The sequence below is a fragment of the Vicia villosa genome, unplaced genomic scaffold, assembly GCF_029867415.1.
Source record: "Vicia villosa cultivar HV-30 ecotype Madison, WI unplaced genomic scaffold, Vvil1.0 ctg.005815F_1_1, whole genome shotgun sequence".
NCBI lineage: Eukaryota > Viridiplantae > Streptophyta > Magnoliopsida > Fabales > Fabaceae > Vicia > Vicia villosa.
The window spans coordinates 26,371-53,876 of NW_026706685.1; positions in this window are offsets into that span (position 1 = coordinate 26,371).

The window sequence follows — 27,506 nt, forward strand, 5'->3', positions numbered from 1 at the left end:
CATAAATTGTCTATAGAAGGAAGTTTCTCAAACATAATGATACGACGATCCATCCACTTTTAAATTCCTCTTTTCAGATTCTCACAACCATTGGGTAGGTGTGCACAATAAAAGCAATCAGGGTCACAACCTAGAAATAAACCAGCTCGTATTAGCTTACTTTTGACTTCAAGGAGCGGAGTTGGCAGCTCTCTCACATCATAGATATAAACAGTGTTCATGATAGCATTAACAGTCTTGTCGTGCTTTGGCATAGGAGCAGTGATGACATTTGGAGTCTCTGGAGGATCGAATTCAATTTCTCTAGCATCTATCATGTCTTGGATTTTATTTTTCAGGGCCCAACAGTGATCTGCGTCATGTCCAGGACAATTGGAATGGTATGCACATGTTGCGTCGGGGCGATAACTAGGAGAGGAAGTGTTGACATTCTTTGGAGGATCTTTCAATGTAATCATATTTGCTTTTAACAAGTGTTGTAATGCTTGAGAGATTGGCATGTTGATTCTGGTGAAGTTTCTTCTTGGTGCATCTGGTCGACGCGTATACTTCGGCGGTTGATCTTTTTGAGGTGCAGATGCAGAGATTAGAACAGCCCCTACAGATTGGTGATGCTCACTTTTGCGACTTTTCTGACTGTGCATTGTATTGACTTCATTTCTCCCACTGATGGGCCTCTTTGTAGTACTAGAGGAGGATCCTACTTGAATTTTTCCACTTTGAATGCCGCTTTCGACACGCTCTCCAGTTAATATCAGGTCAGTGAAACCTGACGACGAGCTTCCCAGTAGATGAATGTAGAAAGGGCCAGTTAAAGTGCCCATGAACATGTCGACCAGCTCGCGATCAGATAAGGGAGGTTGAACCCTTCCAGCCAGATCTCTCCATTTTTGTGCATACTCTTTGAAACTTTCTTTTGGTGCCATAGTCATGCCCCGTAATTGAGTACGGGTTGGTGCAAGGTCAGCGTTGTATTGATACTGTTTGTAAAAGGAAGCAGCCAAATCTTCCCAGGTGTGAACTTTTGCACTTTCCAGTTGGTAGTACCACTCGAGTTGTGTACCCGACAGACTTTCCTGGAAGAAATGAATCCACAATTTGTTATCTGCCGTATGAGGTAGTATCTTCCTCACATAAGATCTTAGATGCAGCTTTGGGCAAGAGACTCCATCATACTTTGCAAAGACAGGAACTTTGAACTTTGGAGGGATAACAATATCTGAGACGAGTCCAAGATCGTTGAAGTCTAAACCAGGTATATTTTGTATCTCCATAGCTTTCATGCGTTCTTTCAACTGCTGGTATTTGCTATCACCCTGTTCGTCTTCGGAGTGATAATCTTCTTCATCAGGAGAGAGAGAGAGAGAGAGAGAGAGAGAGAGAGTTTGGCAGAACCTTGGTTGATGTGATTGTCTTCTTGATCACCTTCACCGACTACTTCAGGGATTGGCGCTTTTCTAGGCATCCTGGCTGGGACTCTGACTTTCCTCACGAGGTGACTTAAACCTACAGATCCCTTGGGCTTCTTTTTCTTCTTGGTCATCAAGGCTTTAATTTCTTGTTGCCCCTTTGCTAACTCCAAAATTGCTATCTGAACTTGGGCATTCTGTGCCTCGAGATTCTTAATGCTTATTTCAGAATCCATCCCTTCTAACTGAAATAAACAGCGAGGAGATGAGAAACCTATTATGTGAACCTGTTATGCAATGTTTATGAATGAAATGTATATGCAATGTTTTCAAGGATCTTAGAATTTAGATTTGTTAAAACAAAAGAGAAACAAACATTTATTAGTCAAACAATTTTTTTTTCTCTTTTGTCTTCTTTTTTTTCTTTGCCTCTTTCGGGCTTACAAGATAAAACAAAAAATAAAAGATCCTTCAAGTTTCCCATGGACGCTTTCTCTTTGCACCCAGGAACGTGTTTGTAATACGGTGAACTGACTTTTAAAGAAAATGTTGCGGTAAGCAAGAGTCGCCACCGACTTTTATTTTATCCAATTTTAGGAAAGGCTAAAAGAACAGAAAAAGACCTTTTGAAAAGATTTGAGTTCGGGGGGTAAGTTATACAAAGGGAAGGTGTAAGGCACCCTTTGCATCCATGGTTATCCATGGGCTCTTAATTGCTTAGCTCACTTTTGAATTGTTTGAAATGTTTGAAAAGTAGTGTGCGAATAGGAAAACTTCGTTTAAGGACTTTAGCTTGTAAATAAGCGTAGCCTTGTTTTGAAAGTATTTAAAAAGAGAGGTGTGAAAAGTAATTTGATTTTTTAGAGCAAGCAATTAATAGCAACTACCCTAAGTTTGAAAAATTGTTCTTTTAGTCTTTCGGGCGAAAGGATCTATCCATACCATAAGAGGGCAGGAAGTCTTTCAATTGGATGTGCGGGTCATCGAGAATAATCGTTCACCACAAGACTGTCCCTTGCCATAAAGAGGGTAGGTAGTCTCGGGGAAGGATATAATAGTCATTTAGGCAACAGTAAGGATACCTTAGCATTCGAAGGGACTATCACCATTTAATCGAGGGACGAGATCATATTTATCGTAGGCAACTCGAAGGGACTATGATCTTTTATCGGAGGGACATGGTGATTTTAATTCGTAGGCAGTAGGCTAAGGTATCCATACGCTCGAAGGGACTTGACTATGTGATCGAAATCGAAGGCAACAGGTAACAAGAGGGGTACCCTAAAGGTGAGTGTGCATCAATCACGTGGTTGTATTCGATTATATTTATCTTGAATTAGGTGAATTAAGTCCAATTAATCAGTTGTCACTCCCTAAATTACTAACCACGCAGTTAATATTGACAGAAAATAAATTGCGGAAATTAAATCCTACGCTATTACAGAGCTTCGGGATTGGGGGGTACATAACCAAAAATCGGGGGATGCGGAAAGTAAAGACGGAAATTAAAATCCTATTTACTATTACAAAAAAAACTGAATAGGCGACCTATACATGATTTCTAGAATTTAAATAAGCAAATAAATAAATAAATAAGAAAAATAAACACTAAACACACATGCGACAAACATCGGAGTTCGAGATGAGAAGAGAATCGCGATATAATTGAAAATATATGAAAATAGACCTAAACCTGAATTGTTGTTGCTAAATTAATTAAATCAATTATAATCTAATTACTAATCAATTGGAAATCCAAATTTAATTATAAAAACTAATTACTATATTTTTTGTTGATTTTAATTGGCTAGTTTTAATAAAAAGGAAACAAAACAAATTAAATAAAACTAGACAATAAACAAAAACAAAAGATGAAAAAACAAAAAAACCTGGGGGTGCAGTCTGGAAAGTGTGGTGCTAAAAGTAAGACGTCAGGCCCAAAGCTGAGGGAGTCCAGAGCGTGTGATCCCGTGTGGGTGTTCCCAGAGAGTGTATGGTAGGGGTGCGTTCCCGGGTGCGTTGGATTAATCTGGGAGTTGATCTAATGATGGAGCGTTGTGGGTGCATCGTAGGTTCACACTGATCCAGCGCATAGGATTTGGAGAGACAACACAACAAAACAATTTATAAAATAAAACCTGCCAGACGCAAGGTTCGAACTGCTGCCATTGTGTATGAAAGCCTTGGTGTGCATTCCACTTCCATTTAGCCAAAGTACGTTCGTTGTTATTGGGTCAACCAGAAACAAACAAATACCAAACTAATTGCTAATTGAAAAGTCAAAACAAAAAAGAATGGGGCCCACTTACTCACGAGCCTACCAATGAAAATTGGAGAGAAGGTCTGCAAAGCTTTGACCGACCAATGATGTATGGGGAGAGATTGTGGAATTTTTCCCAGCCAACGAGAGAGCGTGAAGACGCCACACCACCAAGTCAAAAAGTCTCAATTACTATTCATCTTCCCTTCCAAAGATACCTGCGGATTCTGCAACAGAATTTCCTGTGGAAATTCCTGCGGATTTTTCCTTCGTTTTTTCTGCAAACAAGAAAACTCAAAAACATGCGTTAGATGAAAATCAAAGCTGCCCAGATCCAATGAATAGACCCTCACAAACTCAATGGAGGAGTCGTTTTGGTCCGAAGCCGCCTGCACCCATGAGAACGAAACGAAGCAAAGTTCTTGCCCTAGCCATGGCAATCCATGGTTCCGACGCCATAGCTTCAATATAAAGGTTCATATCTTCCCTAATAGATTCCATAAACTCACAGAGACCATTAAACCAAATTAAAACACGCTAATGTATGAGATACGAAAATCAAGAATGCACATGAATATCAAAAACTCAGTACGAGCGTTTTAGGTGTTATATCATTCAACCAATGATGCAACCTTACCCTTTGTTACCTGGAAGGATGATTGGGACGATCCTATGGCCTTGAATGGGCTTGCTAACATGTATACGAAAATCCAAAGTTTCTTGAGTTTTTGTTTTTTTGTTTTGAACCCTTGTGCTCTTGCCTCCCTCTTGATTTTTTTTCGTCCCCAGATCCCTTCTGACTGTCTCAAATATATATAAGGGATCTTTTTAGGGTTAGAATGTGGCTTGATTGGTAGAAGAAAGATTCAAAAGATTTTATTCAATTTGCATGAAATCTTTCTTGTTTTGAATTCCAATTCTATTTTTGTGCCACTATTCTCACGTGTTCACTCCCCTTAAGATTGATTGGAATAAAATCCTAATATTTGGCAATTTAATCATGTATTTAAATTATGATTTTCTTTGATTTAATTTGAATAAATTCAAAATAAATAAACTAAAATCATAAAATAAATGGGAAATAGTTTATGGACCTCAAGGACTATTCTTTGGGCCTTAATTCTGATCAAGCCCAAGGCCAAGTCAACTAATTCATTTACTTTGTACTTTATTTAATTTATTTAGTTTTTTTAATTGAATAAAAATCCAAATAAATATAAATAATGGATTTAAGAGTCTTTGGTTAGGCCATGATCATGTTTTGAAGTTGAAATATTCGGTCCATTTGAGAAAAAAATAAGTTTTGTTCAATATTCACTTCATGCATTTCCTCAAAATTTGACTAACTTTGACAAGGCATATCTCCCTCGTTTTTGATCATATGGAAATTTTCTCACTCTTTCTAGAAAGCTCAATGAGTCCTCTAAAAGCTCTTTTTGGTTTCATCTCAATTGGGTCTTCCATTATCAAGTTATGAGCTTTGAGAAAAAGTGACTTTTTTGCGATCCTTTAGAAGGACCGGTAATGTTTTGGCTCATATCTCCCAAATGGTGCATTCATGGCCTTGGCATGTGAGAGACAAATTTGTAGAGAATCAAATTTCCTTCAAGATGAGCTTTGGATGGAAAATTTCTGATGTTCTATGTGAGAGTTATGGCTGGTCAAAGTTCAGTTGACTTTTCCTATGAAAACCCTAATTTAGAAACTTTTGAAATTGTCGATTTCTGATCTTTCCTTGATGAACCATGATCAATTCTTGATCAAATGGTGGATAATATTTCAATATGAGGATGTTGACAAAAAATCAGGAGTTTTGACTGTACTTTGACCACAGTTTGACTTTTAGGTCAGTTAGTCGATTATTGATCGTTTGGGTCATTGAGTGAGCAATCTTTTGAATCAGGACTTGAAACTTGGCATGAGGATTATTTGAATCATATGAGAGACCATGGAATCCACTTGAGGCATCAGAACCTGATTTTTCTTTGACAAGATCAAAACCCTAGTTTAGAGGTTGTCGTTTAGGAGAGAGACTGCATGCTTCTTTCTTGTGTATCTTTGAGCATTTGAAAGTCAGATATGAATAAATATGTTGGGAAAATTTTGGGGTATGACAGTGTTGATCTGCTGTTCTTCCTGGAGTTGTCTGGTGAGCTCCAACACTTTTCTCTCATAGTCTTGACAGTGTGCTTTGAAGGTGTCTCTTTCTCCTTTTAGTTGAACCCAAGATTTCTGCAGCTCTTCCAGGTCAGTTGGCATGTCTGGATGTAAAATAACTCGAGGTTCGTCCCCTTCGACTTCGGGCTCAATAGTCACTGGTAGGATAGCGGGATATGGCATGATGAACTTCTGAGCACGAGCTCGCACCCATTTGAGGTAAGGCTCCATGGGAATAGAATTCCATTGTCCTAAAGTCTTGCTTTCTACTTTGTAGTCACTATCCCAAGCATGTATAAACCTTCGTCGATATCTTTGGGAATCATCTTCGTAGTCGAACACAATGTCGTGGATGATCATGTCATGAGGATCATTTTTTCGTGCATATCCGAATTGGCGCAAGGCTAAAGAGGGGTTGTAAGTGATACCTCCCCTAATGCCGAGGAGTGGCACATTAGGGTACTCCCCACAATGGTCAATGAAAGTGATGTCTTTTTGAAAGAAATTATTCCACCGGATATCTGAATGAGATAAAGACATAATCCTGCGAGACCATTGCATCCTTTGCTCGTTTCTCAACACTGATCGGGGAAGGGGTAATGTAAACCATCTAGCCAGTAGTGGTACACAACACATAAGAGTTCCTCGCTTTTTCATGGTACGAGTGTGTAAAGAATGTAAAATGTCTCCCAACAAAGTAGGTATCGGATTGCGGGTTAAGAAAATGTTGATAATGTGCACACTTATGAATTGGTCGGGATTAGGGAATAAAACCAACCCGTAAATCAAAAGAGCCACAACTTCTTTAAAAGCTTGGTAACTCCTATCTTTTAATAGTGATCGAGCCTTTCCCATTAAGAACTTAGCAAGCAAACCCTTGACTCCACTCTTTGTTTCCCAATTGGACTCGATTTCTGACTTTCGTAAATGTAAGGCAGCAACAATGATTTCAGGTTTTGGAATTTTTCCTAAACCAGTGAAAGGTAATTGATCTCGAACAGATAGCCCAATTAATTCAGAGAATTCCTCCAAGGTGGGTACTAGCTAGTAATCAGGAAATGTAAAACAATGATGTTCGTGATCAAAGAACTAGAACAGGACTCGTATCATGTCTTCTTCAAATTTTGAGGTAACCAAATGAAGTAAGTGACCGTGCCTCTTGGTGAATTGAGCATTTCTGGGAAATTCTGATATTAAGTCCTTAAGTTCAGATGGTACTGTTGAGATGTTGATCCGGATATAATCTCTGGTAGTGGGAGCCATTACCTGCAACAACAGAACAAAAGTAAACTCTTCGATCCTTGAAATGATTAGTGAGAAAATGACATGTTTATGATGCTTATGATGTCATGATGTCAAACATGTGGAAAACACAAACAAATGAAACAATAGCCTTAGGTTTAAAGGCTTGCACGAGGTTCATAGGTGATACCCTTCCCACTGAAGTTGAGTTGGTTTAAACCTGTCTTAAAATGGTATTCGGGTTCTATGATCCTTGGAGACAATATCTCAATACAGCACTCGGACGGCCGATCAAAACATTCCTCGAGGATAACCAACTTCGATCAATTTCAAAGCCAGTCACTTAATAGGCCACAAGTCAAGTTCAACTAAAGGTTCTAAGACAAATTAGTGCTTAATGACATTTCGGAAGCCTAACATACTCCTTGATCGTTTTCAAGGGATATCAGTATAGACCAAAGTGTCGCACTAACGGTGACTACCAGATCAACCGTATCGGTACATGCCGTACAGTTTCCTTGGTCTATTGTCACATACTTAAGGTATCTCGAGATTCGGGTTAGAATCTTTCACACAAGTAAATCCAATACCCAAACAAACCTTTGAAAAATAGAGCAAACAAGACAAGCAATTGAAAACATCGAAGTGATCTAAACTCTAAGGTAACCCCTTTTGAAAACATTTTGTTTTTTGAAGTCCCCAGCAGAGTCGCCAGTTCTGTCGTCCTTGGTTTTTTTCGTGGGATACAAACTGACTCTTCTTTTATTTTTGAGTTTGTGAAAATCAGAGAGTCGCCACCGACTTTTATTTTATCCAATTAAGGAAAGGTTTATAAAAGAAACAGAAAAAGACCTTTAAGAGATTTTGGGTTCGGGGGTAGGTTATACAAAGGGAAGGTGTTAGCACCCATTTGTATCCATGGTTATCCATGGGCTCTTAATTGCTTAGCTCACTTGTTTGAATCGTTTGTCTTGCTTTGAAATGCTTGTATGTGGTTTTAAATACTTTTGTAAAGAATTAACTTTATAATGATCCTTGTGCGGATGTATACAAAGTATTTTATCTTTCGAAAGATGTTTGATGGTTTGAAAAAAAGATTTTTTAACTTCGTAATGATCCTTGTTTGGATGTATACAAAGTGTTGTCTTTTTGAAAATTTTGTTTAAATAAAACATTGATATGTGAAACCTTTGTTGTTTTGTTTGATTTGAGCAAGCAATTAGGAGATCTACCCTAAGTTTGTAAGGTCCTTTTCTTATTTCTTTTAGAAAATTTTCTTTGACTGGATATAGAAAGAAATTATTTGAATCGCCTTTGAAATAGTAGAATTGATTTTGAAAAGAGTAACAGAGGGACTACCCTAAGAGGTGCAAATGTGATGGTGTTTGGTTTCAGATATTCTTATCTTTGAAATTAGTGATCTAGCGCTTCAGTTATTATTCTTGTCATACACGCAGTTTTATATGTACAGAAATTAAAGTGCGGGAATGTAAAATGCGGAAAATAAATCTACGCTATTACATCGATTGTGCGAGAAATGTAAACTACGCTATTTACATGAATTTGACAACCTATACACTTATCTATGAATTTAAATTGCAATAAGATAAAAGGAAGATATTTTTTTGGATTTTTGGATGGTTGACTTTAATTAAAATTAATGCATAATTAATTTAATTAAAAAGGTTAAGAATTAGAAATAAAATTTAAACCTAAAAAATTAAGTCTAAAATATGTCCAAGTTACTTATTAATTAATTTTAAAATAAAATTAATTTTTTGTAATTTTTTGAAATTGTTTTTGAGATTATTAAGTTAATGAACACATAATTGTACAAATAATTATACACATAAATTAAACTTAAAGAGAAAAAATATTCTAAATATGTACAAAATTAGTTTATAATATATAAACTTAATTTAATAAAAAGAGAATATTTTTTTCTGATTTTTTGATAGGCTAGAACTAATTAAAAGATAAATATATAAATATTATCTAATTAATTAAACAAGATATTTTAATTATGAAAAAAATAAAATATTTTTATGTCAAAAATTGAATTGCCAATTTATCAATTTAATGGTAAAAAGAAAATATTTTTTTTGGGTTTTATGATTGGTTGTTTTTAAATTAAATGCAAAAAAACTAAAATGATTTAATTAAATTAAACAGGGGTTGTATTTAGCAGTCTGAAGATGAACTGATTTTAGTTCAAAAATGCATATGGGCCAGAAACCAGGGGTGTGAATAACAATACGCACAGGCCCAGTCTGATTAAGTTTTTTTTATATTTTTCTGAGTTTAAGTGAGTGGGGCCCATTTTTTAGAAACCAACCAACCAAAAACTCTTCAAATTGCCAACGAGACAGTCAACTGGTCTCCTATTTACGGTCCAGCCAATCAAAACACTCCCTCACGCCACGCCATCATTGACCGAGCCTGGAAATGTCAAACCACCACGCACGGTGGTTACCACCTTCTTCTCCGGCGACGCAAACCCTAGCTACGGCGAAACAGCGTGATTCGAGAAGGTTGAACACCCTTACCCCCCTAAATCAGACCTTGCGAATGCAATGGAGTGGTCCATTTGTCCTGAAAAGGCCTGTATAAAGAGCTACGAAGAAGAACTTAAGAACACGGTTAGCAATGGCAACCTATGATCTGGACGTTAGAGCTTTCATGTTAAGGTTCAAACCTGACCTGATGATCACTATAAACTCTACCATAACCATTATACATGATAACAATGCATAAATGAAGAGTTTGAATTCTATGAAAGTTACCAAACCGGAGAGTGATGGAACTCGTGTTTCAGGTCCTTCTGAACTTGGCTATTGATCCAAACCTACTTAAACAAGTCCCAGGAGATGATTTATGGACTTGGTTTGCTTTGAAACTAGCTGCAAAATCAAACACGAAAATTAAAGTTTCTTGTAAAATCTTTAGTTTTGTGAAGTTTGTGAGCTATTCTTTGTGAACTATTTCGTGTGTGTGTTGTTACTGAAGTATGCTAAGCTATTTATGAGCAATAAGAGTGCTGCAAACTTAAGCTAACAAGCTTTGAGTGTTTTTGAACTTTTGCATTTTTAAATATTAAAAAGTTTGAATTTCTTGGCCATGGCTCCAAATTTCTTCACCCCTCTTGCTATAGGCCTGCTACACACCTCTATGCTGCAGAGTTTGGATCAATTTTGATGGCTCATGCTAAGGACAAAAGCCTTGAATCATTAACTTGAACCATTTCTCTTTTAATTTAACTTTAAATGGAATAAAATTAAATTAAAAAAGAAATAAAAAAGTCATGGGCCTTGAGTTGGTCGTGGGAGCCCTTTAATATCATTAGAAACATGTTTGGATCATGAATACTTGGCCTCTTTTGGAAAAAAACATTTTTGATCAATGTTGGTTTCATGCATTTTCCCAAAGAATAGCCAACTTCAACAAGGCATATCTCCCTCAATTTTGATCATATGAAGGAGTTCTTGTACTTTTTAGAAACCTCAAGATGTCCTCCACAAGCTACTTTGGAAACTTTTTTGCATTTGTAGAAGTTATCTTGATGTTATGGCCTTTGACAAAAAAACCACTTTTTGTTGACTTTGAAAATGACCTGTAATGTCCTGGCTCATATTTTCCAAATGGTAAATCCAATGACCATGGGATCAATTTCATTTGAAAGATAATTGAATTTCCTTCGAAACAAGCTTTGGTTGGAATTTTTTGAATAAATGAGGAGAGAGTTATGGCCAGTCAAAGTTCAGTTGACTTTTTAGGAGAAAACCCTAATTTTGAAACTTAGGGTTTTGTTGATTTCTGAACTTTTCTTGATGAATTATGATCAACCATTGATCAAATGATGAATCTTTTGACAAAATATGGATGTTGACAAAAAATTTCATTTTTGACTGTCTGTTGACTTTTCGGTCAAACTGGTCGTCTGTTGACTGTTTGAGCTGCTGACTGTGCGTCCGAGCGAATTGAAGTTTGAAAATTTGTCTGGTGGTACTTTGAGACATATGGAGGTCCATGAAATCCATTGGAGGTCTCAAAAAACTTGTTCTCCTGAAGAAAAAAAACAAAAACCCTAGTTAGGGACTGTTTGTGTAGGAGACAGTTAAGCGTACCTGATTTTTGTGCAGTGTTGAGTCTCTGCTGATCATGTAATTATCAGAAGACTTCTAGAACAAAAATCTTGGAATTTTGAAATATGAAAGATTGATTTGAATGATGATACAAAACACGGAGAATCGTGCTGTCAGCGGGTTTGACTGTTAACTGGTTGTCCGGACATTAATGTAACAGTTAAAGTTAAAACTTAACAGTTAAAGTTAATTTTTTTCTTTTTTTGTTGTGTTAATGGTGAAAACTTATTTACCTGAGTTGTTAGAAAAACACAAACGTAATAAATAAATAAAATATACCGTACGCGAACGAAATTACCGATAATAATCTTGAAAAAGATTTAATGCACAGACAAATAAATACTTAACTAGCAATAAACACACATAATACTATCCTGATAATTAAACGACGGTACAACAGACAATACAATTTTTAATACTGACAGTACAAATATTACATAATAATATAGCGAACAGTACGACAAATAAAATGAACGGTACATTATTTGAAAGCAAAAGATACGACAAACTTTAAGTATGACGATTGAAAACCCATGCTATAAATAACAATATATAGATGCACGGGAGTGTAAACATCCTAGGTCCTTATTTTTCAGGACTATGCAGACAGAAAAAAGACATGATCACCACCAAAACAGTGATGACCATAAGAAAAAACGTGTCCATCCTCTTTGCCATTTTTGCCGGGGAAGAAGAGAAAATAATTATGAGATAGAAATTTGGGAAATGAGTGAAATTTGATGTGAGAATTTATGAAAAAATGAGGGGTATTTATAGAGTGAAAAGAAGGATAGAGACGTTGGGGAATGAAGTGATACCGTACAAAAAAGGAAAATTTGAGTGGTAGTAGGATTTGAAAGAAAGTGTATGGTAGGGTTTGAAAAGAAAGATGTATGGAATAAAGTTAGGATTTGATTTGAAAGAAAGAGATTTGAAAAGAAAGGAAAAGATTTGAAAACAATAGTATAGTACAAAAATTAGTGGGAAACAAAAACTAATAATAATTTAATTGTTACCAGTACAGTCTGAATCCCCAGACTCTGCGCCTGCAAAAATTTAATTATGTACCAATTGCGTCAGTAATATTTATCTGCAAATAAATCTCAAATAAACGGCGTGTGTGAAGTGATAAACAGTATTTGGCGTTTGTGTAAGAATAAATTCAACAGCGAACCAAAATACCGTATAAAACCTTCTAAAAACTGAGTATTCATAAAATCAGGCTATTTATGAAATAAAATCCAAGATTATATGAAACTCCCATTTTTTAGACAGAAGTCTATTGTCTTCTCTCTGAAAAAGATGCAGGCAAATTTTGGGGTATAATAGGTGGTCTCTGTTTGGGCTATAGGGGCTTGCAAGCATGAGTACAAAGCAATTCAACCTTTATGCCCTAAGAATGGTGTCTCTCCATTCTCACGTCAAAATTAGCAAACGATGGGCCAAACCTGTTCTATTGAGTCTCAAAAGCGCATTGGTAATGTTAATACTCATTAAAACATGATAAGAACAAAAAATAAATAAACGTTCAAGCATGCCATACAATATGAGATCATGAAGCATGTGAATCAAGCACGTTTGGCCATGGATACAAACCTATACCTCACCTTGAATGTCTCAGGAACAAGAACGTACGCGTGAGATTACCTGAAAGTGGTTGCAAGCCTTCTCACGAAGTGCCCTAATTTTCATTGATTTTTTGGAAGTCTTGAACGTGACTTTTAGGCTGCCAACCCTTATCCTCAAACCCTGATTCTCTTTTCCTCTTTATTAGAAAAATAATAGGTCACAAGTAATGGGAATAAATCATGGGCTTGGTTGAGAAATTTGATTGAAGTTTTTGAATGGAAACTTGTTATTTTTGACTTGAATATTCCTCAATTTTTCTCAATCAATATCTCATGATTTATTGGTCAATATTTGCATAATATTTTATTGAGAAACTTATCAATACCATATCTTTTATATTCATCATTATTTCTTTATTAAATTTTGAATTAAAATGAAAATAATTCAAAATAAAAATAAATAATAATGTTACTAGTAAAAGATGGCGTGGTGGGCTCTTGGATACTTCATGGATATGTTTAGGGTCAACAAACTTTGGCCCATTAGTCAAAAAAAATGGAATTTTGTCAATTGGGGTTTCTCACTTTTCTTGAATTTTAGCCAACTTGCACCAGCCATAACTCATTCAATTTTGATCATATGAGGATTATCAAGGAATTTTTGGAAAGCTCAAGATATCCTCTATAAGCCACTTTGGAACCTTTTTTGCATTTGAGGATTCTATCTTGATGATATGGCTTCTGAGAAAAAACTGCTTTTTGCGAGCTCCTAGAAGGACCTGTAATATATTGGCTTATATCTCTCAAATGGTGCATTTCTTGACTTTGGGCCCAACATCAAAGTTTTAGAGGATTAAATTTCCTTCAAGATGAGCTTTGGATGGAAAATTTCTGATGTTTCATGTGAAAGTTATGGCTGGTCAAAGTTCAGTTGACTTTTAGGTCAAAAACCCTAATTTAGAAACTTTGAGTTTTGTTGATTTCTGAACTTTCCTCGATGAATCATGATAAACCCTTTATCAAATGATCAATGATACTTCAAAATAAGGATGTTGACCAAAAATCAGGAATTTTGATTGTACTTTGACCACAGTTGACTTTTAGGTCAAACTAGTCGACTGTTGACTATCTGAGCAATTGACTGGGTAATCTTGGGAATTTGAAGCTTGAATTTTGTCATAGAAATAGTTTGAAACCTAATAAGCCATATGAAATCCATTAGAGACCTTGATTCATCAATTTTCTTAAAAGAATGCAAAACCCTATTTCAGGAGGTCTTTGATTAGGAGAGTGAGCCTTAGATTAACCCTTAAGCCTTGAACCTCTGTATGAGCTTTGAAGGTGAGATGAGATGGGCAAATTTTGGGGTATGACACTGTCTCTGGACTCTGACCGACTGAACGTACACCTCTACAGGAAACACAGCGTCATGTCCATACGTAAGTCGAAATGGCGTAGTTCCTGTTGCCTCTTTAGGAGAAGTTCTACATGCCCATAATTCTTGGTCCAGTGATTGGTTCCAATTTTTAGGTCTTTTCCCTACATGTTTTTTTATCAAGCTAATTATCACTTTATTGGCAACTTCGACCTGACCATTTGCATGGGGATAATAGGGTGTGGATGTCAGTATTTAATACCAACTTCCTGTGCAAACTCCTGCATTTTTTACCCAGTGAATATTGTTCCTTGGTCGTTTTTAATTGTTTCAGGCAGTCCAAACCGACATATGCTATAATTTTGTATAAAATCTAGGGTTAATACCTATTTTCACCCCTGCCATATGGGGTTAGTTTGAAAAACCCCCTGCCAAAAAAAAAGTTGAAAGAATTTCCCTAACATTTGAAGATTCTCTCATTTTAAACCTTGTAAAAATTTTGTTTTTAAAACCAACCTTGCCATTTGAAGATTCGGTCATTTTAAACCCTATAATCTTGTAGATTATGTCATCTTAAACCCTCTGGAATATGACGGACAAGGTTGGTTTTACTAAAAAAATTAAATTTACAGGGTTCAAAATGATAGAGTCCTTCAAGTGGCAAGGTTGGTTTTAAAAGTAAAATTTTTACAAGGTTTAAAACGAGAGAATCTTCAATTGTTAGGGGAATTCTCGCAACTTTTTTTTTGGCAGGGGGATTTTTCAAACCAACCCCATATGGCAGGGGTGAAAATAGCTATTAACCCTAAAATCTATCACAACATCCTGATCGACATTCCTTAAGGCCACGGCTTCAACCCATTTTGTAAAGTAATCTATGCCGACCAATATATATCTTTGTTGTTTCGATGATGCAGGTTTTATTTCTCCAATCACATCCAAAGCTCAACCCCTGAATGGCCATGGTTTTACTATAGCATGTAGTTCACTTGCAGGAACATGTTGGATGCCCCCATGAGCCTGGCATTCCTGGCACCCTTTGGCAAACTCAATGCAATCTTTCAACATTGAAGGCCAATACACATGCTCATTTTGTGTCCATCCTGGTGTGCTCCACATGCTCCACTATGTACACTCGACACGGCCACGTATGCTTCATTCTCTCCTAGGCACTTGAGAAGCACTCCTTCGGCAGTTTTCTTAAATAATTCATTCTCAATCAACACAAAACTGAGGGCCCTGTATTTGATTTTTCTATCTGTCGAACCAATGGGTTTACATAAATATTCGACCAGCGGTTTTCGCCATTCGCTGTCTTGCTCATTATCTACTACCAAGATTTCAAAATTTTCAGCGTCAGCTGCCCCCAATTTTATTACTGACAAATCTGAGGGGCACAACTTTGTTGCTCGAACTTTCTTTCTTACTTTGACAGGTTTTCCTTCGCTCTTCCTGTATCCTGAGGCTTCTTGCGCTAGATCATTTGCCTCCTGATTCTCTCGTCGGGGTACGTGTCGGACACTCGTTAATTCGAATTTCTTGAGTAACCTATTCACAATCACGAAGTACATGATTAAATTTTCCTTAACACATCTGTATTCCTTCGAGATTTGTTTGATTACCAACTTGGAATCTCCCTTAATCTCGACATGTCTTGCCCCAAATTCTAGCAGCAGTTGAAGTCTAGTTATTAAGGACTCGTATTCAGCTTCATTGTTGGTGCATGTGTCGTCGATAGCATACTTGAACTCTGCTGGAATTCCGTTTGGAGAGATTATGACTCCTCCAATACCTGCTTTGTTTTTATGGCTAGAACCGTCGAAATACAGTTTCCATGATACTAATTCAACACAATTTTTAGGCATAGCCACCATAGAATGGTCGACAAGAAATTCTGCTACTATCTGGCCTTTCATTGCTTTTAAAGGTGCATAAGTTAGAGAATACTCTGTTAATGCCAATGCCCATTTACCAATTCGACTGTGCAGAATTGGTTTAGATAGCATATGCTTAATAATATCAAAATTAGAAGAAACATACACATCAACTGGCTTTATATATTGCTTCAATTTGATACATGAAAAGTACAAACACAGGCACAGTTTTTCTATATCACTATACCTAGTTTCAGGATCATTTAACATTCGACTAAGGTAATACACGGGTCTTTTGACGCCATCGTTGTCTTCCTTAACTAACATACTTCCTATAGTCGATTCTGAGGATGCTATATACAACCTCATGGGCCTATTTCTAACAGGTGGTGCCAGTATGGGAGGCTTCACTAAATACTCTTTGATTTTTTTGAAAGCCTCCTGATGCTTTTTTTTCCAGGTGAAGTCTTCGTTCTTTAGTCGAAGTAATAGTGAGAACGCCTTGGTCTTTCCACTTAGGTTGGATATGAACCTCCTCAAGAAATTTATCTTTCCTAACAGAGATTGCAACTCTTTTTTGGTCGTCGGGGGTTTGGCGTCCATAATAGCTTTGGTCTTGCTTTGGTTAACTTCTATGCCCTTTTTATGCACTACAAAACCCAGGAAATCTCCTGCCTGCACACAAAAAGCACATTTTAATGGATTCATTTTTAATTCATATTTCCTCATCCTTTCAAAGGATTTTCGAAGGTTTTTTAAATGTGACCCTATACAGTTTGATTTTATTACTATATCGTCGATATAAACTTGCATAAAATCTTCAATAAAATCGTGGAACATAGAATTCATTACCCTTTGGTATGTTGCTCCGACATTTTTTAAGCCAAATGGAATGACTACCCATTCATAGGTCCCTAATGCCCCTGGGCAACGAAACTCCGTCTTCGGCACGTCCTCATCTGCAATCAAAATTTGGTTATATCCAGCATAACCATCAAGCATGCTTAAATATTCAAAACCGGCAGCAGAATCAATTAGCATTTCTGCTACTGGCATAGCATACTCATCTTTGGGAGTGGCGGTGTTTAGATCTCTAAAATCTATGCACACCCTTAGCTTCCCATTTTTCTTCATGACTGGCACAATATTGGCCAACCATTCGACGTACCTTGCAGTTCTGTTAAATCTGCTCCTGAGGAGTCGTTCGACTTCTTCCTTGATTTTCGACATTATTACCAGAGCAAAACGTCGAGGTGTCTGTTTCACTAGTCTTTTTCCGACTTTAATTGGTAATTTTAATTATACCAACTCCTTGCTCAAACCTGGCATTTCATTATAGTCCCAAGCAAAACAATCTTTAAATTCTTTTAACAAAGATATTACCTTCGATTTAAGCTCTTGGTCGATATTGGCGCTGATGTAAGTGGGTCGCTTGTCTCCCTTTTCTCCAAGATCGACTTCTTCCAATGAATCTTGTGGCTGCATCTTTTCAGGTGTCATGGGATCCTTTTTGAAACCCAAAGGTTCCTCGTCATATATACAGTCGAAACATGGCGTATTGACTTTGTCTTTGATTTCTTCTTTGTCTGGCAGCTTTGGCTCACCAGCCAAATTGATTTCTTTTGAGATTCTCAATCTGTTGGCTTCTTCTGCCATGTTTGCTTCAGCCTCTAAAGCCGAATTTATTTTATTTTCGGCAATATACGCCGAAATCCTTTTTAGAGCTTCTAGCTCAGACATCGTCATTATCGATGTTCTCCCAGCCTGTCGGCACGGGTTCTGTTGCATATGGATCAACTAAGCGTTCCACGTCCCATATAAAGCCTTGAGTTTCATGCAGCTTCAAAGAGACAAATGTTTCACTCAGGTTCTCATACACGTCTTCAGATGGTTGACAAGGAGCGATATTTGCTAGCTTCATGTCGAACTGCTTTTGGCCGACATTGTTAACATCAGCCATGAAATAGCTTTGATCTGCTTCAATATTCTCACCAATACCGTCTTCCCTCCATATGATCAAGTGCTGATGCATATAAGAAGGTACAGCACCGACTCCATGTAACTATTCTCTGCCAACTAACAAGGTTTAGCTGGGTTTCCCTTTGATAACCATAAATATTGTCGGCCTAGTCACTGAGCCGACGGTGATATTCACCTGTATCACTCCCATGGTGTTTTTGGTGTTTCCTTCATAGTCGGAGAGAACCACGTTGTGTGACCTGATATCAGTATCGAACATACCTATTTTCTTCAAGGTATGGTGGGGCATAATATTGACAGTGGCGCCACAGTCGACCAATACCCTGTTAACAGCTACATCTTCGACCTTAGATCTGATCAACAAGGGTTTTAGATGATTTTTCATTGCCATATCAGGACTTTCAAAGAAAGCATCTTGGTTCTCAATGGAACCATTATTCATCTTGAAGTAACAAGTTGGCTTATGTAAAGCCATTTCGGTAGCATCAGCTTCCTCAGTTTCTTCGACTTCAGTTTGTCTGTTGTATTCTTTAGGCAAGATAGACACCACATTGACCAATATGTCAAGACTGTCTTCTGATTCAGATGCATAATCGCCAGTCGCTTCTTCAGAATCTTTTGCCACAGGTTTGCCCACCAAATCTTTGATTTGTTGTTTGACAGCAGAATCAACCTTTACTTTGTACCGCCTTTGATCGCTAACTTAGTGGTTAGCAACCTGTCTTGTAGTAGCTGCAGCCTGTCTCTCAGCCTGCTTTTTCCTCTGGAAGCGTCTCCATTGAGTTCGACTCATAGGATTTTCCCCATGTAATTTTCAGATACATGGCTTCTTTTCTCAGAATGAAACTCTAGTTAGTAATTCATCACTGCTTTCCCTTTCGAATCTCCTATTTTCTCGACAGCTTTTGATGCCCCCAAACCCATCTGGGGTTTGATATAAGTACCTTTAAGAGCAGCAGCCGAAGGAACATAGCTTTTAGGTTTATTTTGGACATTCCTACTAGGATCTCTCTTATTCCACTAAACCCTTCCTCTCTCCAACTCTAGTCTCTGGAAATTCTCAGCAGCAATCATGTCGGTCAAGGTACTGCATCTTGGACACAACCCGACCTGAGTATCCTTGTTCTTGCATCGATAGAGGAAGTCCAGCAAATCCTCATCCTCTCTAGGGTAAGCATCAGCCATCTTCACCTGTGGGCTTTCGCCAGTACTTTCCTCGAGCATGGTGTCATCAGGGTATTCTTGGATATCCACCATATTAATGTCGACAGGCTCAGCAAACAAAGCCCTTCTTGCCTGAGAGGGTCAGAGTCGATCTTCATTTTTCTTGCAGCAAACTTCAAACGACCCTCCAGCAGCGATTTCTAAACCAAATCCCCGAAAAGAAAATATTGAGAAGTTGAGTGCCCAAGGTAATTATGATACTTACAAAAACCTCTCTTCTGTCTATGTTCTAATGGTGGTTGTAATACCCCTTTTAATCCCCAAAATATTTAACATATAATCAGAGTAATAAGCATGCATATAAAAAAAGGGCGTCACATCGACTTTTTCAAAAACTAAAAGCCTTTAAAAATCGACATCATTCATCATCAATATACAATACACCTGGTCATTTCAAATAACACTTAGCGTTTAATAATAATTCATCCAGAATATGCATTAACAGTGGAAAGTACTAAAATACTCATGTGTTTCATAAAATGATTCATGTCCCATACCATGATCATATCTCAATGATACTCTCAATATAAAATAAATCATAATCAGAATATTTGACTTAAAAGCCTTTCAACAACAAGTAGCTAAATAAACATGTTCACAAGTCATAATATAATACATAAACAAATCAAAACATGAGTTCAACACGCCTAGTCTACCCAGTGTTACATGACCAGAGCATCGACTCACTACCAAATCTCCAACAATCTCGAAAGAAAACTCCGGCTAAGTCTCACACTAGCTACAAAACACCAGAACCTGCATGTCGTCAAATGAGGGCAGCATTAAAACAGAAGGGTGAGAATACAAATTATTATGAAGAAAGTATAATAAGATACAATGGTTAAAATCAACAATTATAGAAATTTATTACACCGTGCCTAATCATGCAAAATAATACTAATCAATATATTCACATATATTAAGCATTCAACAAGTATAAAGAGTATAATATTTCAATTTCAATACTATATTTCCAATTATACATGTCACCATAATTATCACATATTCACACATTTAACCAAGTATATATCCAAACATCACCCATTTCAATTATCAAACTCATACACTTATCACAACTATATCAATTTCACATATTCAATTACCGCATGACTCTAATGTGACTCAATGTAAGATATGTGACGCTATGCATTTGATACCGCAATGTGAACCCAATATTTCACCGCTTTCCGATTCAATATCTAGAATCCAAGTCACGCTTCCCATTCGGACAAGATCAAAGCCACCACGTACATTTCCAATTAAGGATCAACGTATTCTACGTCTATTTCCATTCAAGGATCACCGTCTATTACCATGTGAACCCACAGTTTCACCGCTTCCACAATAAAGCCGACTATGCCATGAATGAATGTACAATTAACAACAGTATATGCAATTAAGATCATCTCATCAATCTTAACTTACCGCATACCAACAATAATTCAACTCTATGAATTATATACCAAATTGTACACAACACTCACAACACATTGATATCACTCCACATAATAGAAATAATATTCAATTACGGCTCACAATATACAATTAACACTAGTAAATCATACTATCTCATGTTAATTCATATTTGCCAAAATATAAGAATATACTTCCAAAAATCAAGTATCAAGTTATTAGTATTTAGCCAAGAATACAATTACGGTCAACTTTCCGAAATACCGTAAGTTACCGACAAACCAAGTAATCGATTTAATTCAATTATATTCAAATCAATTAAACTCATTGAAATTAATTTGACTATGAATTTAGTCAACCAATTAATATCACCCTATATTAATTTTAATTCATTTCTATTTCTATTTCATTTCCACTTTCTAGCCTTCTATTGCTCAAGACCATTTTTATTGAAAAGAATATTGCGCTAGATTTCTAACCCCTCGAACGGAGACTCAAACGGAGTTACGGTTCATAAGATATGAATTATTAAAGTTTCAACGAAAAAGCAAACACTGACATCATACACTAACAACTCTAAATATGTCAAAATTACGCAAAACAATTAAAAGTATGACTCTTAATAACTCAAACAACTCTGATAATTTTATTAGCAACTCTAACAACTTTTTTGACAACTCTAACAACTCTGTCGATAACTCTATCGGAATTAAAAATAATTTTAATTAACTAAATTATTTAAATGCTTATCTCTAATTCCAAAACTTCTATAAAATTATTCTATTAATACTAAATCATTATTATTAATATTATTACTATAATTATTATTCTAAACCAATGACATATCTATATATATTAGTAGAATTGAAAAATGATACATGATCCAACTTGTTTCATCTACTGTGCAATACATATATACTAGGAATGAACCGCTACAGTAACATATCAAACCAATTAAACGCTACAGTAAGTGGCAATTGTCTTTATAGTGTTTCTATGTATGAGTGAGTGCCAACAATTAATTCTAGGAAGTGCCACTACAATACCAATTGGTATTCTTAAATTAACTCCCGGATGTACCTCGTTACAGTGTGCACTAATATTAAATTGAATTCTCAATAATCTCATAATTTCACCAATATACCAATTGCTAACATCAAAACATGTTTTTAACCTCAATTTCATGGATTCTCAACAAAACCTAACATGTCAAAAACCTAAAATTGAAGAACAAAATCCCTAAATCATGTTAATCTACCCATTGACTCAATCATACTAACCCAAATAATAAGGATTATTCCCCTTACCTCTTTAATTTCTCCTTCAAACTCTAGTTCCTCTTCCTTGTTCTTCCCTTTCTTCTTTTCTTTTTCCTCTTTTCTTTCCTCTTTCTCTTGCTATCCGTGAAAAGAAGAATGAAATGATACTTCCTCCACTTCTAACCCTTACTAACTATACTATATGGGTCTAAATATAACACCCCTCATTTACTTCTAACTCCCACAAATAAGCTCAATATAATATAATTTATTTATTATTTCTATTTTAGTTCACTAAATTAAATAACACCAATAATTAAATAGACACAAACATACACACCAACTTAATTAATATAATCAATTATTCATTATATCTCATATCAACTAAATAATTGATTAATTAAATAAATAATTAACACGCCAAATAAAATAAAATAAAATAGTATAATAAAATAAATACGGATAAAATCCTCTAATAACTCAATGTCTCATATTTCCGGTCTAATCTTAATTACTCGGAAAATTCCCAAAACGCTAAATATTAACTCATTAATATTTCTAATACAAAAAATATTAAAAATTTCGATTAAATATTGATCCGCTATCCCGAACTAATACCGACTAAATCGTCCGAAAACGCGAAAATTTCAATAAACATCAGAAATGGCGAAATTAAGCAAATAATTAATAAAAACACCAAATAATATAATTACTAATATAATTAATAAACATATTAATAAAAATCGGGAAGTTACAGTGGTAACTTAGCATTTGGAGGTACTAAGATTTGATCATCTTTGACCAACACATAAAAAATTTCCTCGCATTTACTAACATCAAAGGTATAAGTCTTTGCGGAAAAACTTGCATTGTGTTCTGCAGTTCCTTTCCCTTTCGACAGGAAAAGAGCTTTGCATTCGTACGCAGGTCCTGCTTTCGTTTCAGCCAAATCGACCTCCGCCTCAGTCAGCGAGATATAGTCGGCTTCGTATATAGGATCGGTGTCTTCGTAATCGACATAGGCTACCCTCTCTTTCTTAGTTTTAGCTTTAGTGTGTCTAACTTTTTCTAATTGCAGCCGTTCAAGGTGTCGAACCCTATCGGCTAGTTGCGACATGCTTTTGACAAATGTGGGGTCTATTTTCTTTCTAATAGAATAGTCTAAAGCCCCAGCTTCCATTTGAACAAGCTCGTGCTCAGGTATCTGTGTGAAACAATGAGCCTTCAATGATCTAAACCTGTTTAGATAATCGTCGATGGTCTCAGCGAACCTTCTTTTAATGTTCGACAACTCGACCAAACTAATCTTTGAGTGGCCTTCGTAAAACTGCTCATGAAAAATCTTTTCCAATCTAGACCATGAGCCGATTGAGTTAGGGGTAGTGTGGTAAACCATGTGAATGCTGCTTTAGTGAGGGAAGAAGGGAAATGCTTCACCCTTAAGCTTTCATTGTTCGCCATATCCCCTGACTCAGTCAAATATCTCACAATGTGTTCGACGATCGACTCTCCAGTTTCTCCTCTGAATTTCGTATACTTTGGCACTTCCCACCCCCGAGGGTTTTCCATTTGTACGATATAGTCAGCTAGCAGAGATGAAAACGTTGGCCTTTGTAATGAAGTGCTCATTCCGTTTCTGGCCACGATTCTTTCAACAATCGTTGTTAAGTCATTTTCTATAGTTATTTCTTCTTGTCTATATTGATCGACAATTTGATCAGTGTGTTGCTGTCGGCCTACCACTACTACTGTTTGACGCCTGGGAATTTGACATTGTTGAACGGTTTCGTTCTCAACATCCCCATTCGAATAGGTATGTCTTCATGTCTGTTCGCTTGCGGAGCCTGTCGACCAGGTGTTCGAGGTGCCCCCAAGAAATTACATAGGCGCGTCAATTGATCAACAATTTGCCTATTCGACTCAACGGACTCCTGCATTATGGGATTGAAAACAGTGCCTTTGATTAATTAACATGTTGACTAACTCATGGTTGCTGTCATCCATCTGTTTTCGAAGCACCGCCACAGACGTATTCGACAAAGGCATCGCTCTGTTTTGATTTGTTTTATTTCCTGTGTTAGGTGTGGACCCTTGAACAGACGAACTTACACTTTGAGCATTTTGTGTTGTTAATGCCGCATTCGACGTTGATTGACCCCCTGGAATTAAGGAATACGGCATTCCATAAATAGGGTCTACAGTACCAAAACGAGGCAAACCTGGCCTGAATGGTATGTTTGTTGTCATTCTCGATCCAGTACCTCCTGGTGGGGGCACAGGAATATCTGCTACCACTGTTGTCGTGGCTACGTTTGACAATGGAGGATAAGGTTCGACTTCGGTCAGGATAGCGTTCGATGAATCTAAAGACCCTGAGGGAACTTCATCCACCTTGTTTGGGCTAGGAGGATTGGACATTTCGTGTTCGTGCCTCCTAACAGATTTGTTATCCTTTTTGGTGTATTTTCCACTTCTCAGTTTCATACACTCAACCAAAAAAACTTAGTACAATTGTCCCACTGGGCGTGCCATTTTGTTTACTGTGGAAATTGGTAAACAACCGTTGGTCCTCTCCAAGTCCTAAAACTAAGGGTTACTTGCAATATTGACCAGTTGATCTTAGGACAAGTGTGTTAGCTGAAGATTTCGTTTTGTAGTATTTGTCCTTCGAAGAAGTAGAAAATCGAAGGAAAGATGGTTACTGATGGCCATCCCTTAAAAATAAAAGAATGGCTACTGATGGTCATGCTTCGAGAGTAAAGATTTCTATGTTCGCTATGAAGATAATGAATACTGAAAGCTAGTGAAAAGTATGTGTCTTCGGGGACTTAGACAAATTTATAAATATATTCAAGTATTACTACTTAGCGTGTTTTTTTCGTAGTGTTTGTTTAATACAATGCCACGTGTCGAAGACAGACTCAGGCGGGAAGATTTGAAATTCGAAGACGGTTTCGTAACTGTCCAAGTAACAGATGGCATCGCTAGAAGTTCTTATGAGAAACGTGGCAGCAGATTAGTATAGGACCGTTAAGGTCGAAACTAGTATAAATAGGAGTCTTAATGTTAGGATTCTGTGTGTTCATTTTGTACAAATCACTCACATATTTACTCAAGTATCAAGCGTTAAGAGAAAGAGTTCGCTGAGAAAATGTACGTATGACACCACCACTTTAATACATGTGTATTATCTTTTGTTTTAAATATCTTCCAGAATTACTGCATTTCGTTTACTTCTTGCCATTTACATTTCTGTATCTTTACTTTAATGTCATTTACTTTCGAATTACTTTCATGTTATTTACTTTCAAAGTCTTTAACATTTTTGTAGTTTAAGATTCTTTACGTTTCAATAGTCTTTTTAATTTTCTATGTTATGTTACTTATCTTTTCGCTGAAGTCACATTTATATATAACAAAGTGATTGTCAAGACTATTTGTTCTTTAATCGAACAACGCTTATTGAAGAAGACAAATAATGAATATGGTTCGAATGAACGTTGATGACAATCTTCTTGACTATGTGTCCTAGGATCAATCTAGTCGATCCTGCGAGTAACCAAATCATATTTATTATAGTTTGGAAGACTAGCGGTTGTTTACCGGAAATCACCGTAAACAAATTGGCACGCCCAGTGGGACAGTGTCAAGCAGATTGTTTTAATCAATTGCTTTATTTTTGTCTAGACAATATCAAGATCTTGTATGAACCTTAGGAACGGTAAATTAAAGAACAGTGCACAACCGATTCCCAAACGAAGGTACAACAGGAAAATGGTCGTTACGGCCAGTGCAGGGGGTGATCGAGATCCCCCACAAGGTTCGGGATCAGGAGCGGCAAATTCGACTTCTACTCAAGGAACACGAGATGCAACGGGTCCAAATGGATCGAGACCTGCAGATAATTCCTAGGCTTTGCCTGAAAATAATACAGGGCTTTCAGGGACTATTCCAGTTTCAGTGTCGACAACCGCACCCTCATCCACAAGCGCAGAGGACGTATTGTTTGCATCGACAAATGCTGCAAATAATTTGCCTGGTCAAGGCACGAATTCTGCTTTCGAATGGAGACCAAATAGTTCATATGGAATGCCATACCCATATGGAACAGGCGTACGAGGGGCAGGATCTATATATGCCCCAACTAACAATGCGACATTTTCACCGAATGTTAGTTCAGTGGGTCGAAGTGCACATAACACTGGTTTTTCTACCCAGGTGCCTCACTTTACCACAAATAACCAAGCAGCATTTCGACAAGAAATGGATGCAAGCAACCATGATATGGTAGGACTTTTGGCCAGAGAATTGACTTCAGTTTTAAGCCCACTAATGGCAAATGTTACTACTACAAATAGAGAAAACATGGAGACTTTCCAAAAGATATCATCTCAAATGAATCGAATGGCAGAATTCATGGGAATAACACCACCTAAAAGGAAAGACAAACAGCCTTCGAATCAAGAAGAGAGGCCCATTTTAGAACGTGTACAAGACATAGTTCCGTCATCTAGGACAGCCACTAGGGATGTAGGCCCCTCACGAAGAACAGAGATGTTCGAAGGGACTCCAATAATTAACTTAGAAGCTTTAAATCAAAGAGCCGTCCCCGTTCGACAAGAAACGGAGGAGGAGCGACCCAGATTAAGGATTGTGGGTAGGAACGAACACCCAGATGAGGTTGTTCAAAGAGTCAGAAGAGAAAATCTGGCTACAGAAAATAACTTAACTGCCATGATAGAAAGGGTTATGGCCAATAATGGCCTTAGTACTGGACTTAGACGTCCAAACTATACATCCCCTATATCAGATTATATCATGCAGACAGAATTGCCTAGGGGCACTAAGGTACCCAAATTTACAAAATTTTCAGGCGAAACTAATGAGTCAACGGTGGAACATATTGCTAGATATTTGACGGAAGCAGGAGACTTAGCGGGAAACGAGGATTTAAGGATCAAATATTTCCCTAGTTCGCTGACAAAAAATGCCTTCATTTGGTTTACTACTTTGCCACCAAATTCGATAGATGCATGGGCATACTTGGAAAGGCTTTTCCATGAGCAATTCTACATGGGTCAAACTAAGATAAGTTTGAAAGAATTGGCCAGTGTTAAAAGAAAATTCACAGAAACAATTGATGATTATTTAAATAGGTTCCGTTTGTTGAAATCAAGGTGTTTTACAACAGTCCCAGAGCATGAACTTGTCGAAATGGCTGCAGGTGGTCTAGATTATTCAATAAGAAAGAAACTAGATACCCAATACCTTAGGGACATGGCCCAATTAGCAGACAGGGTTCGACAAGTCGAACGACTGAAGGCAGAAAAAGTTAGGGCGAATAAAAGTTATAAGAAAGAGAGAGTAGCGTACGTCGAAGCCGAGGACGCTGATGATGAGTCTTTCAATGACTCGTATAGCCCTGAAGAAGTCGAAATAGACTTAGCTGAGTTGAAAGAAGCGCCACCTTACGCCTGCAAATTGCTAAATCCTGCCAATGGAAAAAACCCAGTAGAAAACGATAAGAATGATAGGTTCCCTAAGAAAACTTATACATTCGACATTACCAAGTGTGATGAAATATTTGATTTATTGGTAAAAGA